We start from the raw sequence: 9,989 nt of genomic DNA, 5'->3' as shown, positions 1-9,989 counted from the left end.
GGACTTTACCCGCGCGCGGGACCGTGCCAGCCATGACTCTGCCCCGAAATCTGCCCTCAGTTCTGGTCCCTGTCCCACTCTGTACCCTCTCTTCTTGTCGTCAGCCTCGGCGTCCTTATCTCCGGTCTATATATAATACAGAACTGTATCCAGTGGCTGTACAGCAACCAGCCATTGTATAGGGCTTACTGTGTCCTAGACCCTGTTTTAAGTAATCCATACACAGGTGTCACTTAAAAAAAAAAGATTTTATTTATTTATTTGAGACAGAGAGCATGACTGGGGGGCAGAGGGAGAGGAAGAAGCAGACTCTCCGCTGAGCAGGGAGCCTGATGCAGGATTTGATCCCAGGACTCTGGGATCACGACCTGAGCCAAAGGCAGACGCTTAACCGACTGAGCCACCCAGGTGCCCCAAGGTGTCACTTTTAATACCCAAAAAAGGGCTCTGCAAGGGATGCCCTATTATTAACTCCATTTTGTAGATGGGAAAAGTGAGGTACAGTAAAATGAAGGAACTTTTCCAAGGTAGGCAGTACCTGACGGAGGCTGGATTTGAACCTACACACTGTCCGGCCCCAAGGCTTTCTCTCTAAGCCATAATTGCCGCTACATATCTGATTCGGTCCTCTCTCTCCATCTCTGTTCATCTCATTCCATTCCTTGTTCTCCCCTGTGTAGAGGCCTCCGGTGGCTCTTGTTCTTGTTTCTGTCTCTGATTTTGTCTCAGTCCGTCTGTATCTCATTCCTTTTTCTAGCAATCATCCAGCCCAGGATCCCTCTGTCTGTCTCTGTCTGTCTCAATCTCCTTGTTTTAGTTTACAAATAAAATCTACTTCACCTTGCAACTACTGTCCAAAAAAAAAAATCTACTTTTTCTGATAACATCAGCAATGCTGGTTCATGGAAAATACAGAAATGCGTAAAGGAGAAAAAATACCCATTGATAACTGCACCACCTACCTCTCTCCCCTCAGCCTGGCTCTGGAACCATGTTTCCAATGTGTAGAAATTTTATGCCTGTTTATTTGTGCATATGTTTCCTTTTTTTTTTTTTTTTAGATTTTATTTATTTATTTAAGTGAGAGTGAGAGAGAGCATGAGACGGGAGAGAGTCAGAGGGAGAAGCAGATTCCCCACCGAGCAGGGAGCCCGATGCGGGACTCGATCCTGGAACTCCATCCTGGGACTCGGGGATCATGACCTGAGCCAAAGGCCGTCACTCAACCAACTAAGCCACCCAGGCACTCCTGTGCATATGTTTCCTGATTACTAAAGTAACACATCCGAAGATTCAGTACAAAACATTGGACTTGGAGAGTTAAAGGAAGACTTTAATCCCACTTCCTGGAGGTAATTCTTTTAAACAATCAGTAGCAATTCCATGGACTATCTCCCTCCCCTCCACACACACCCTCTTCTTTTTCTTTCTAGGAATAATTTCTCCTAGACTGAAATCAGGCTGTATACAGTTTGGTAGCCTGCTTTTAATGTCTTACCATTCTCTCTCATTTGCATTTCTCCACATCTTTAATGATACTGTACCAGTTAGGGTCCCAGCAGGAAACAGATGGCCCAATCCATTTAGGATAATTTGAGGTGAGCTTAATACCGGAAGTATTTACAAAGGGTTTGGGTGGTGAAGGTAAAGGATGAGGGGCAGTGCAAGGCCTTGGGGCCCTGGATGGGGGAAGGTCTGTCCTCCTTACGTCCAGGGGGAAGGGAAAGGGGAGGGAGTGATTACTTGACCTGGGAAGGAAAATCTTGTTCCCAGGATGGACAAATACACAAATTGTCGTGACCCTGCAGGGAGGAAGCCTGGGGATTAAATATACTCTGACCTCTCAAAGAGTAAATACTCTCCTTTCCTCTCCCTGGGCCTACTGTGAGGCCTCCAATTGGCTGCACCCAATGGAGGCCAAAGGCCAGCCTCCTGGGCTCCGGAGCAGGGGGGAAGCAGTCACTGGGAAGAGTGATGCGGGGGGGGGGGGGGGGGGGGGGGCAAAGGAAAACATCCCACATATACCACTATTAAGGCTTCCATTCTAATGGCATCATTTAGTAACCAATCCCCTCTTGGTGGGCATTGAGGTTACCTCCAGGTTTTATTAAAGCCATTGTTCTCAAGGCTAGTGGAGAGGAAGGTAGCAATTTGTTCATTCTCTTAACAGCTGAAGTTTTTAAGTTGAATAAAGTTTACCTCCTCGATTTTTTTCTTTTGTGGGTTGTGCTTTCGGTGTATCTCAAAAGTCATCACCAATATCCAAGGTCCCCTAGATTTTCTCCTATGCTGTATTCTAGGAGTTTTATAGTTTTGCACTTTATATTGAGATCTATGATACATGGTGAGTTACATGGTGAGTTTTATCATGCAAACAAGGGGCTTGAACTTATGACCCTGAGATCAAGAGCTGAGCAAATCAAGAGTTAGTCACTTGGGGCGCCTGGGTGGCTCAGTCAGTTAAGGGTCTGCCTTCGGCTCAGGTCATGATCTCAGCGTCCTGGGATGGAACCCCAAGTTGGGCTCCCTGCTCAGCCCGAAGTTGGCTTCTCCCTCTGTCTCTGCCCCTCCCCCCACTCATGCACGTGCTCTCAAATAAATAAATAAAATAAAATAAAAAAGAGTTGGTTGCTTAACTGACTAAGCTACCTGGACGCCCCTGTTCATTGCTATTTTTTAAAGATTTGTTTATTTATTTGAGAGAGAGAGTTGGGGGAGGAGCAGAGGAAGAGAATCCTCAAGCAGGCTCCCCGCTGAGCACAGAGCTCAACCACGACCCTGAGATCATGGCTTGAGCTGAAACCAAGAGCCAGATGCTTAACCGAATGAGCCACCAGGGCGCCCTGTTCATTACTTTTATACAAGAAAACCATAGACTTTATTATGTTAACTCGTGTCCTGCAACCTTGCTAAAATGATGTATTGGTTCAGAAATGTGTTTTTAATGCATAATCTTAAATACACAGGACTATGAAGAAAACTCGTTGTATTGAAACACAGTTACCAAAACATAAAAGCAAGTTTGTAATAAGTAATGCGTATGCCTCTTTATCAATGCATTAAGTAATAAGATACTGCAATAGGTTTAACAACTACTATCCTTTTGAGGTAGTAATGAGAGTAAATGATATATCAAGACATGTGCCACATCTGTAATGGACCGTGAAAATATCTGTGATTTCTTTTAGCAACAAAGTCACAGTTTCCGCTATTACTATTGTGGTTTGTTGCTTACATTGATAATGGAAAGAAATGGTAACGTTCAGTTAGAGACCAGTGAAAATGAAAATGCATCTTTTTCTCATGCAAGTTCAGCCTCCCCTGAGTCCTACTGTGGGGGTGATCTGTGGATCCCAGGTTAAGGTAGACCTGCAGCCATTAAATAGAATGAAGCAGATCTATATGTATTGACATGGAAGACTCTTCACGACATACTAGAGAGTGAAAAAAAAGTACACTGCTGAACAATACACCTAGTGTCACACGTGCAAAAGCAGTTCAGTGGAGAAAAATAGCCTTTTCCACCAACAGTGCTAGAGTAGTTGGACATGCACAAGCCAAAAAGTGAACCTTGATCTAAACTTCACACCTAAAAGAAAAAGTAACTCAAATGGATCACAGACTTAAATGTAAAATATGAAGCTATAAGACTTTTAGGGGGAAAAAATCACAAAGAACATCTTTGGGATCTAGAGCTTGGCAAAGAGTTTTTAGGCTTGGCACCAAAGGCTCAATCTGTAAGAGGACAATTCATCAACTGGACACGACTGAAAATTTTTCCTCTGCGAGAGACCATGTTAAGTGGACAGAAAGACGAGCTAAAGACTGGGAGGAAATATTTGCAAACCACCTATCTGATCAAGGACTTGTACCTAGAGTATACAAAGAACTCTGAAAACTCAACAGTAAAAACTTAAACAGTCCAGGGGTGCCTGGCTGGCTCAGTGGGAGGATCGTGCAACTCTTCATTTCGGGGTCATGAGTTTGAGCCCCATGTTGGGCGTAGAGATTACTTAAATAAATAAAACTTTAAGAAAAGTAAATAGTCCAAGTGGGAAATGGGCAAAAGACGTGAAGAGACATTTCACTGAAGAGGATACACAAATGGGAAATAAGCACATGAAAAGATGTTCCACACCATTAGCCATTAGAGAGATGCAAATTAAAACCACAATGAGATCTCATTACACAGCTATCAGAATGGCTAAACCGAAAAATAATGACAACATCAAATGCTGGTGAGGATGGAGGAGAAACTGATTACCCATCGTTGGTGTGAGTGCAGAAATGGTACAGCTACCCTGGGAAAAAAGGTTAGCAGTTTCTTAAAAAACTAGACATGCAAACGCCACATGACCTAGCAATTGTGTTCCTGGACGTTTATCCCGGAGAAATGGAGACTTATGTTCCCACAACATCCCCCATGTGAATGTTTATCGCAGTTTTATATGTAACAGTCAAAAACCAGAAGCAATCCAGATGTCCTTTAACAGGTGATGGTTAAACAAACTGTAGTCCATACGTACCACGGAATACCATTCAGCAAGAAAAAGGAACAAACTCTTGATACACAACTGTCTGTGTAAAACTCCAGGGAATTATGCCAGGTGCAAAAAGCCTATCCCCCAAAGTTACACACCCTAGGATTCCATTTATATAACACTGTTGAAATGACAGAATTATAGGGGTGCCTGGGTGGCTCAGTCGGTTAAGCAGTTAAGCATCTGCCTTCGGCTCAGTTCATGATGCAAGGGTCCTGGGATAGAGCCCCATGTGGGCTCCCTGCTCAGCGGGGAGTCGGCTTCTCCCTCTTCCTCTGCCCCTCCCCCACCTCTTGCTCTCTCTTTCTCTTGTAAATAAATAAAATCTCTTTTTTTTTTTAAGATTTTATTTATTTATTTATTTGAGAGAGAGAGAAAGCATGAGGTACGGAGGGTCAGAGGGAGAAGCAGACTCCCCGCCGAGCAAGGAGCCCGATGCGGGACTCGATCCCGGGACTCCAGGATCATGACCTGAGCCGAAGGCAGTCGCCTAACCAACTGAGCCACCCAGGCGCCCTAATTCTGTCATTTAAAAAAAAGATTTTGGGCGCCTGGGTGGCTCAGTTGGTTAAGCGACTGCCTTCGGCTCAGGTCATGATCCTGGAGTCCCGGGATCGAGTCCCGCATCGGGCTCCCTGCTCAGCTGGGAGTCGGCTTCTCCCTCTTCCTCTGCCCCTCCCCCACCTCTTGCTCTCTCTTTCTCTTGTAAATAAATAAAATCTTTTTTTTTAATGACAGAATTAGGGCGCCTGGGTGGCTCAGTTGGTTAGGCGACTGCCTTTGGCTCAGGTCATGATCCTGGAGTCCCGGGATCGAGTCCCGCATCGGGCTCCCTGCTGAGCAGGGAGTCTGCTTCTCCCTCTGACCCTCCCCCCTCTCATGTGCTTGCTCTCTCTCATTCTCTCTCTCTCAAATAAATAAATAGAATCTTTAAAAATAAAATAAAATGACAGAATTATAGAAATGCAGAGTAGATTTGTGGTTGCAAGGGCTTATGGAAGGGATGGAAGGGAGTGAGGGACCTTTGCGGTGATAAAATTATCTGTATCCCAACTGTATCAATGTGATATTGTATTATAATTTTGCAAGATGTTACCATCAGGAGGAAACTGGGTAAAGGGTATATATGATCTCTTTGTACTATTTCTTAAAATTGCGTGTAAATCTAAAATTAGATCAAAATAAAAAGCTTAATCAACACAATCACACACAAGTATTATATATTGCTTCGGGAGCTATATGGTGTATCTCAAAATGTATTAAAAAGGTTTTCAAACATTTATATCCCAAGTTGATTAATAGGGGGTGTCTCTGGGGAGGGCATGGGAACGGGGGAGATGATCCTTGGAATATTTAATCTCATCAATAATATTTTAGTTCCCCGGGGCACCTGGCTGGCTCAGTCCGTGGAGCTTCCTGACTCTTGATTTTGGGATTTTGAGTTTGAGTACCACGTTGGGTGTAGAGATTACTTAAAAATAAAACCGTTAAAAAATAATATTTTATTTCCTTACAAGGAGAGGGAATTCTACCTGAGTAATTAAAAATTTAAACCAGGGGCACCTGAGTGGCTCAGTTGTTAAAGCATCTGCCTTCAGCTCAGGTCATGATCCCGGGGTTCTGGGATCGAGCCCCGCATCAGGCTCCCGGCTCCACAGGAGGCCTACTTCTCCCTCTCCCACTCCCCCTGCTTGTGTTCCCTCTCTCACTGTCTCTCTCTCTGTCAAAAAATAAATAGAATCTTTAAAAATAAAATAAAAAAATAAAAATTTAAACCAACTTAGAGTGCCTGGCTGGCTCAGTTGGTGGAGCGTGCAACTTTTGACCTCCAAGTTATGAGTTCTAGCCCCACACTGGATGTAGAGAGTGCTTAAAAATAAAATCTTTAAAAAAAATTTAAAAACAACTCATTGGATATGGGGGAAATGCTAGCTCATTGATTCCTTAATTCCTGGTAGGATGAAAAAATTTTGAGAGCTTTCTAAAAGGTAGAGCATGTTGATCTGACCTCTAAACCCGCTGATATGGCTGAGTAAAATGCTGGGCTTGCCCTCCAACCTTCTGCTACGCTGCTGATAATCTCTACTTACCAGATCTTTTTTCCAGCCTGTACTGGGCCCTCAGACACTGCATCTGTGTCTCTGGCTTATGGTTGGGTTCAGCCAATGGGAAGTGCGGGCAGGAGATTAAAGGGAGGAGGTGAGCAAGGTTGGGGTATTTATTCTCTGTCCTCCTTGTTCCCTCCCTGTAGGGCTGAGGTCTGACAGTGGCTGTGTTCCTGTTCCACTGTCTACAGCCTCATCTCTCTATGATGGCACCAGCTGTCCACGTTGCTAGCCTCTGGGTACAACGCCATCCCTTGCTGGTTCCCTTAACCTGCCCACTTTGGCCCAGATTACACATCTGGGTAGGTCACCAGCTATCTGTATATTTCTTTTTTTTTTTTTCATGAATTCTTTTCACTGGAATTTTTATTGAGATCATTGTAGCTTTGCATGCTATTGAAAGAAATAATACAGAGAGGGACAACTGGGTGGCTCAGTCAATTAAGCGTCTGCCTTCAGCTCAGGTCATGATCCCAGGGTTGTGGGATCGAGTCCCGCCTTGGGCTCCTTGCTCATCTGGAGCCTGCTTCTCCCTCTCCCTCTGCCTGCCGCTCCCCCTGCTTGTGGGCGCTCTCTCTCACTGACAAATAAATAAATAAATAAAATCTTTAAAAAATAATAGTAATACAGAGAGATCCTGTGCACTCTTTATCCAGTTTCCCCCAAAGATTACATCTTACAAAATAATAGTATAATATCACAACCAGGCAATTGACATTGATAAAATTTGCCCATCTTATTAAGAGATCCTCAGTTTTACTCGTATACAGTGTGTGTATGTATGTGCACCTTTTGTAATGAAATAGCAGTCTCAAAGAGTGGGTCCCAAGAAACCTTTCCATTAGGGACTCCTGGGTGGCTCAGTTGGTTAAGCGTCTGCCTTCCACTCAGGTCATGATCTCCAGGTCCTGGGATCGAGTCTGCTTCTCCCTCTCCCTCTGCCCCTCCTCCCTGCTTAGGTGCTCTCGGTCTCTCTCTCTCTCTCTCAAGTAAATAAAATGAAATTAAATTTAAAAACCTTCCTATTAGGTTGGTATTTGTCTTAGTCCACTGGGCTGCTTTAGCAAAATACCATAGACTGGGTGGCTTGTAAACAACAGAATTTATTTCTCATAGTGCTGGAAGCTGGGAGGTCCAAGATCAGGTGCCTGCCAGGTTAGGTGAAGGCCCTCCTCCAGGAGGCCAAGTTCTCACCTGGTGGAAGGGAGCTTGGGAACTCTGTGGGATCTCTTTCATAAGAGGACTAACCCCATTCATGACTTCCTCACCTCCCAAAGGGGCCACCAACAAATACCATCATCTTTGTTGATTAGGATTTCGACATCTACATTTTGAGGGGACAAACATTCAACAGTATTAAATGTACTTTTTACTGTACATCATTCAAGCGCAATAGCCTGCATTGCGGGGCTCAGAGCTGAATTACCGATTGTCGAGAATCTTCACCTGCTGCATCTCTGTGCCCAGTTCCACAGCACTCCACTCTTCCTGCCATTACCAACTTTACTTGTAGTTCTTCAGCCTTTGAAGACATGTGCTTGCATTTCAGCCCCAAAGTGTCTATCAGTTAAGGACACGTTTCATGGCCAATAACCAAAACCCTAACTCAAGCCAGCTTGAACAATGGACAATTTATGGACTTCTAAAACTAGAACTCCAGAATTTAGGTGAGGCTTTAGGTGAGGGTTGATCCTGTAGGACATCACGAGCCTCCCAATTTTGTTTTATCTTTTGGGTCTCCCTTCCACAGGTGGGAAGGCTGTTTACACTTACAAATTTCTAGATGGGTGCTAGCAGCTTGCCTGGCTTTATACTTCTTCTTCTTCACTAGGCAGAATACAGCTTCTTTCCCCAAGATGTCCAGGACTGAGATTTATTCTGACTGGACTGGCTTAGGTTGCATGTCCATAACAAACCCAATCACTGGAGCCATGGGGACAACTGAGGCAAATGGCTGCAACCCGGTCACATACCCCATTACAGAGATTGGGGCAGGGGGGCAAGTCACCTTCCCAAAACCATCTGAATCTCCAACTGAAATGGGGGATGCTGGGATGGGTGGGGGGGGAGAGGTAATGGAAGCTTAGAAAGTATGCTGCATGGACACTTTGGGGGATCCTTTCTACTGTTTCCATAGAATTTCCCTCATGATTTTTTGGAGTTCTTCCATTTCAACCATTGTGATGTTTCTTAAAACTTCTGTGCCTTTGGGGCGCCTGGGTGACTCAGTCAGTTAAGCATCTCCCTCTTGAATTCTGCTCAGGCCATGATCTCAGGGTCATGAGATCAAGCCCTGAGTTGGTCTCTGCACTCAACCCTGAGTCTGCTTGAGATTTTCTCCCTCTCTCTCTCCCTCTGCCCCCACCACAGACAGTGTTCGAGTGCGCTCTCTCTAAAAAAAAAAAAAAAAAAAAAGCAAAACAAAAAACCTCTATGCCTTTGAATAAGAAGACCTACACTGAAAAAACAAAATAATTCTCTCATAATGCTGAGGAAGACTTCCATCTGACAAAGTCACGACTTTCCTGTAATTATCAATATTTATTAATGAATTTATTTATCATTAGTTAGAGGTGGTCTCATGGAGGAAGCTTGGTTGAACTTGCCCAGAACATACCTCAGCGATTCTGTACGTGGGCAGATTAGTCTCCATAGATGAGAGACAATAAAGCACCACCACAGTAACCCAGACGGTCCCAAAGCCACATCTAGGAGCTGTGTGAGCTCAGGCAGGACTCCTAGCCTCTCTGTATCCCAGTTTCCTCATTGACAAAATGTCAGCTAAGAAGAGGACCTATGTGGCCATGCTGCTGAGGAGAATAAAGCAGTTAAGTACAAGAGAAGAACTTAAAGTGGGGCTTCGCGGATGGGAAGTGTTCAGTGCGATTCGGCCATGATGATTATTAACCATGATTGAAAAACTCATGTCTGACACTCCGCTTTTCAACAGCACACGCACATTTATAATCGGTAAAGGAATAGATATCATTTAATAGCCGACTCAGGAAGACCTGAATGAGGAAAAGCCAGATAGAACCCAGGGCGTAGTTTTCAGGGTGAGAGAGAAGGATAAAACGAGAAAGACAGGAATGTAAGGATAGGAAGAGCCTGCCTACGGGGCACTAGATACCCACAGTGGGAACTCCCGGAGGGCAGGCACTTGTATGCGGGCTCAGAAGGGAAGGAAGTGGTGTGTTTTCAGTTCATTCCTAGAGTGCAGAAGAAAGACAAGACAGGCGGAAGAGACAAACAGCTGTCCAGCAAACAGACTCGGCCAGCGGGTTCAGGAGAGAGGGTCGGGGCAGAGTCATGGCTGGCACGGTCCCGCGCGCGGGTAAAGTCC

This window comes from Mirounga leonina, unplaced genomic scaffold (genome assembly GCF_011800145.1).
Source record: "Mirounga leonina isolate KUSES-001 unplaced genomic scaffold, KU_Mleo_1.0 Mir_177, whole genome shotgun sequence".
NCBI lineage: Eukaryota > Metazoa > Chordata > Mammalia > Carnivora > Phocidae > Mirounga > Mirounga leonina.
This window is presented reverse-complemented; position numbering follows the sequence as displayed.